This window comes from Crotalus tigris, unplaced genomic scaffold, assembly GCF_016545835.1.
Source record: "Crotalus tigris isolate CLP2741 ecotype Arizona unplaced genomic scaffold, ASM1654583v1 scf7180000017550.10884619, whole genome shotgun sequence".
In the NCBI taxonomy this organism is placed as follows: domain Eukaryota; kingdom Metazoa; phylum Chordata; class Lepidosauria; order Squamata; family Viperidae; genus Crotalus; species Crotalus tigris.
In genome coordinates, this window is record NW_024096468.1 from 3,955,961 (window position 1) to 3,961,960 (window position 6,000).

At 39.6% G+C, this 6,000-nt stretch overlaps 1 protein-coding gene across 1 annotated transcript in view; it reads right to left on the reverse strand.

Moving 5' to 3' along the window:
• The window catches only part of PLEKHA6 (pleckstrin homology domain containing A6), a 182,034-nt gene extending 179,389 nt beyond the window's left edge, over window positions 1–2,645 (reverse strand). The window contains exon 1 of the mRNA XM_039340845.1: window positions 2,316–2,645. The gene's annotated coding sequence lies outside the window, so the exon portion shown is untranslated. The remainder of the gene's footprint in view (window positions 1–2,315) is intronic.
• Between the last annotated feature and the right edge of the window lie 3,355 nt (window positions 2,646–6,000).

Consider the following 6,000-nt stretch of genomic DNA (forward strand, 5'->3'; position numbering starts at 1 on the left):
ATTATTACAGTTGAAATTTTCAGTCTGTCAAAAATGTGGTTCAACAAGCCGCAATTCAAACACAATCATATATGGCCTCATCGTGACCAAACCCATTACATAAACATATACATACAAGATTCATTAACATGATTTCTATATAATGGTTTTAGGAGTGGGGTGTTGAAAAATACATAAGAGCTAAATCATCTTATCAGTATCCCTATTTAATGTGCTTGTTGATTAGGCTTTGTAACCTTGTCCCCCCCCCCTTCCTTCAATTGTATCCAATGCTTGGAATTGGTTCCTGCAATTTTCTGGCAAGATTTCATAAGTGGTTTGTCATTGCTTACTTCCTAGGACTGAGATAAAAGTGACTGGCCCAAGGTCACCCAGCTGGCTTGGTGTCCAAGATAGGACTAGAACTCACAGTCTCCCAGTTTCTACCTGATGCCTTAACTACTACATCCAACCAGTTCTCGTTTTGCACAGGATTTCTAATAACACATAAACTGAATCTGTTTTCTGCTCTTTCTGTGAAGAGGAAATCCAGGTTTTTATTTTCCTGCCAATGGCAAGAAAAAGAGGGAGAAGCAGCTATAGGAAAGGATCTCAGCCTCAACCTCACACTAGACCCAGACAGTACTATGTTTAAGCTGCAGATTTTGAAGCCTGAACTGATTTATTCAATCTCCACTGGAGAGGTCAGAAGAAACTCTTGTTTCCTACAGATAGATGCAGAGCCAGTTATTAAGATCTCATGACAGTGAGCCCAGAGCTAGGATTCTGCATCACAAACAGACTGCTGCCAATTGGAGCTAAGGAAACTCCTGTTTTCACGGCAGCTTAATTTACTGGGTGACAACTGTTCCTGTTGATTCTTGCAGCACTGATAGTTAATAGTGCAGTCTGCTTAAGAAAAATGATCAGGTCAAAAGTAATACTTTCCAGAAAGCTAAACTCAAATTAAGTCAGCATTTAAACATTTCTAAATCCTGTTTCACTGCTTTATGTGAGAACTACGCTATGTCCCCTTGTAACCAGGCATAAATGTGCAATGAACAAACCTCATGGAATGACACTGATAACATAAATATGTGCTGACATTTTGTCCACCATATCTTAATCTGAAAGACTAGTGAGAGCATTAAAGAAACCAGACACATTCCATTGAGACACATTGCTGTGATGGCCTGTGCTAGCATGGACAATTGCTCTGCAACACAACACAACACAGCCTATAACCAGTGTAGATTCATGCTGATGCCTATGCATGCCTAATAGTGTAGATACATACACAACCATATGCGCACCCACATTTTGAGCAGTGCTCAATAATCCCCTAAATTAAAACTGACTATTGGATTAATTTTTGAGAACATATTTGATGGCTGAATAGATCTGAATTCTACCTAGATTTCTGTTATCACAAGACTCAACAACTTTCCTGTTCCTTTGTCATATAAGATCAGACAGTCCTTCCAATGCAGACATATATATCACAGCATACATGCACACAACAGATACCTAGAGCAATAGAAAACTTTAAAGTTTCGTAAATCAAGCTTTATAACACAATCCAAAAAGTGACAAGTAAAACCCATGATATTCAATGGGGCTTATTCACAGAACAGCATGCAGAGCATTGCAATTGTAACCTTTACACAATGCGGCTTGACTTCCTCTATCTGCTACACATATCTTGTGAAGGATTGTTTTGTCTCTCCCACTTCTAGTCTTTCTCTCTTGGTAGACAGATATCTTTAGGCAACAAGCCTAGACAATCCAACCGGACTGCTTGTGTGAGCAAACTCTTTTGGTAACTGCTGAGATCCCTGACTTGCTTAACCAAATCAAATCTCCATCCCTAATTACCCGCCAATTAGGGCGGGAGACAAATTTACAATATCAGGAATATGATGCTACATCTAAGCATTTTCTCTCTTTCACAAATACATGCACATGTACATCCCTGGGCCATGAAGGCTGCTGAGCTACCTGCATGTTCAGAGCAGCACATGCTTTCTGGCACGTTTACCCAGTGACAGTGCCACTCAAGCTCAGCATCATTTAGAGCCCAGCACAGTAAGAACCCTGTGCAAGCAAAAAGGATGGGATACAATGCAAGCAGATCTCTTCCTCCACATTTAGAGGCTTCCTCTTCTGTTTTGCAGGAAGAAGTAGCTTTTCGTTTGAAGATTCTTTGTCACTGCCCTGGCTCTCACCAACATCCTCCATAAAAAGCTCAAGCAATGCACCTGTCAATGGCTGGCTAGCTGCCTCTACAAATATAAGCATCCAGCTATTCGATGCCTTGGAGATACAGAGACACTCACTGTGCAGTGGCTTTGTGTGGCTCATCTCCAAGTGGGCAGATTCCAAGCCATGGCGATGACCTCCCCTGCCTCTGCTCACTCCACCAAGAGCCTTTTTTTTTTCCTCCTGCTGCTGCTGCTGCTGCCGCCGCCGCCGCCACCTCTCCCTCTGGTAGAATGGCAGCCGTCCCTCTTCCCCCTCCCTTTCTTTCTCACTCGTCCGCTCCTCTCCTTCAATGCTAGTCAATCATTGCCGTGTTCTCCCCCTCCCCAATTTATCGTCAGAGCTCAGTAGGACAAGGGGAAGATGCTATGCTGCTACTGAATCTGGCATCCTGCATCAAGAGCCAGAGCTGGGCATGCTCCATGCGCTCTCAGGAGATTTAAAAATCACGTGATGCCCGTTCTGACATTTAGCGCAAGGAGTAAATAGTACCAGGGTGGAATTAACTCTTCCTGACCCAAATGGAAAAGATGCTTTGTCAGCATCACCCACCCTATCTTCAGGAGCTTTCTCAGGTTCAGATGACTGGTGTGTGCTACACTTCTTAGATATGGGTCAAATATGATTGCAAATGTACCTTCCCTCTATGTACTCAAACATCTTATAAATGCTACTTTGAACTTTGGGGCTACCAATATCTGGCTAATCAAGGATCTATTTTTCTTCCCCCTTTTTGGAGGGGGAGGCTAAGCTTTTTTCCTCTTACATTTGTTCACATGCAGAATCACTCGATTAAAAAGTCACACTTTAATTGCACACTACCAATAAAGATGGTTGCAGCAATGAGCTGCATTCATGGGCACCTACAAAACAAGTTTTCTGCATAGATCAGCCTTTCTTAACAAAGGCTAAGATACATTGGACTACAGATCTCATTATTCCCACCCCCAAAAGAGAAATATGTTGAAAGGAAATTATTAGGAATGGAGTGTGTGTTTTTGTGTTTATTAGAGTGAGACCAAGGAATGCATGTTAATATCTAGTCTTTCCCTGGACAATATTTTCTACTGTGAATTCTCTACTATACTCTGCAGGCTTACTGCATATAGTAGAGAATACTCTACTATAGTCTGCAGTCTTACTAGCTACCCAGTGATTCCAAATAACTGAAAGAGGCTGGTAGTACCTTTTAAGACTAATCATTTTTTTTTAAAGATATAAGCTTGCCATTCACAAAAGTATGTACCAAAATCTTTCTGATTTTTTGCCTACCCTAAACAAGCATGTGTCTCTTCCTACAATGCTGCCAATTCTAGAAAATCCAAGACAGACATGATCAGAGAACTCCTCACAGGGTTAAGTAGTTTTTGTTTTTTTTTTTTTTTTTGGTTTTTTTATTGGAGATGTTCTTTTTCTGAAGACATCATCTAGTTGAATTTTCTGACACAAATTTGGAAAGGATTTTAAAAGGCCATTAATGTCAAGAATAAATTGGAAATCTCACAGCACTGTTTTTTGGGTACATGTCACCCCAATTTCCTTTTTGTAACACTCTTCAAAAATGATAGCATAATTTTCTGCTACATTAAAGTGAGAAACTCATGAAAATTGCAATATATGTCACAGACAAACACACATTTAAAAATCAAAACAACCAAAACTAATCCTGACCTCCTATGGTGATGTCACTTGTTTTGTATCAAAGCCCCATCCATTGTGATTCACAGACCAGCTTCCCCATATTATTAACGTGCATTCCTTATATGATTATTCAAAAGTAATTCCTATGTATTCTCAATATACATACAGCAATATGGAACTCAAAGTTAATTCAGAAAGCAGAATTCCTTTTATGAAATAAAGCAAGGACAGTGATATGTTGAAGTCAAGTCATGCCAGCTTACAAAGGGTAACAGTTAAATTTTCAGGAATTTTGTGATCCAGTTGAGAATGGAATGACAATTCCCAGCATGCTGAACAGCTGTTTGGCAGTTAGCAGCTTGATGTAGTGGTAGTAACTGAGATGGCACATGATCTTAAACATTTTCTGTTACACCACTGAGCAAGGGTATTGTTGAAGTTTATTACCCACCATTTTTCTCTATAGACCATATTAAGTAGGCAAAATGAGAGCTATCACTGAATAACATCTGGTGGCTGTATGGAGATATAGATCTCAGATTATTAAGGCTAGCATAACTGCAACTTACCATGGTTCATCAGGTGCTTCTGACCAGCTATTCCATGACTGAACCGAGAGGGAAACGTAGGGGTATTGTACACAGTGATAACAGCAAATTCTTTTCTCAGTTAGAAATGTAGAGCTCTTGCAGTTTAACAGCAACTTAAAAAAACCATACATTTTCAAACAACCAACACAAAACACATTTCCATTTAAACAGTAGCTCTTACTGCTTCCACTTAAGTCCAAAATCACCTAACTGCACTACCAATCATATTATGATGCTCTTTCAGTGCAAACTCCCTTTGTAGAAATAAATAACTGAGAATACAGCTGCTCCCTTAGAAACAGCCACAGTCAATAAAAGATCTTATGCCCAACCCAGAATGGAAAGGGTTCCCATTAGCTATTTTCAGATAAATGTGCAACCAACATGCATGAAGAAGTGTGATGTTACCTCAGAGAGCACGAAATCTTCCCTAGTAGGTCTAACATCCTCACTAGGGAGAACAAAGCATCGGAAAATTGAATGTGAAGGAGCTTATCAGAAGAACTGAACAAGGCCTCAGAAGTAGAGCATAGCAACATGGCTAGATTCTTTCTAGGGGCCCAGAGAGAGGAGGAATTGCTACATGAAGTATGCCTTTGAAGCCATATCTATCCATAATACTGAATTGTGGGTATACATAATATTCCTTTCTCTGGACCTGTGGTTGTGATGCAAGCTAGCATGATTATAAATTGGCTGTGCTGCAAAGGAATAATGTGGTTATTTAATTTATTTAGGTCATAATACCTGTAGAGTAATGTACCTCATTGCTGAGGAAGGTTGAGGAAAATAGCAGAGGCTTTGTTCAGTGCTCTGACAAGTCTGTGGATTCTGTGTTCATTTTAATCCTTTCAATAAGAGTCATTTTGGTTTCTAGTCTTGGAAGAAAATAGTAAGGTAAGGTTTGACATTCTTTTTACTGATGGTATCACTGCATTCATGAGGATTTTGGGAAATAGTTTAAGTGGAATCATTATAGACAGCTTCTCCAACTCTTTATTCAGATTTGTTGGACAATTAATTCTCAGAATTCTCACTAGCATAGCTAGTTACTTGCCGTAACTCTGGGGAGCTGAAATGCAATGTATCAGGAGACCATAGTTTGCAAAAGACTAATATATAGACTCAGGTTCATATAACAAACCATGATATGGTTTGCTTAACCATGGCTAATTGAATAAATAACTGATGGTTATATTCAAAGCATAAATAAGGCACAGTGTCTGGATTTGTTCACTATCTTAGACTGCAGTCAAACCACAAATTCAAATAGGTCAAGTGCTTCATGAAGGTTTCCAATATCTTGCTGGGAATCATGCTTGGGGACACTCTTGGGAGATAGATTCAGAAGTTTTAGATGTAAACTATATGCCCTAACTATTTTCTAAGTTTAATCAAGGCATCCATCTTGCCTTTTTCCCTCCAAATTTTTTTTAAAAGTGTCTTTTATTCCTTTCACTTATGTACCCTCAGCTCAACTCTAGGGGTAAATTCAGCAGCAGTCTCTTTTCTGGCCTGGAACCTCCCAAAA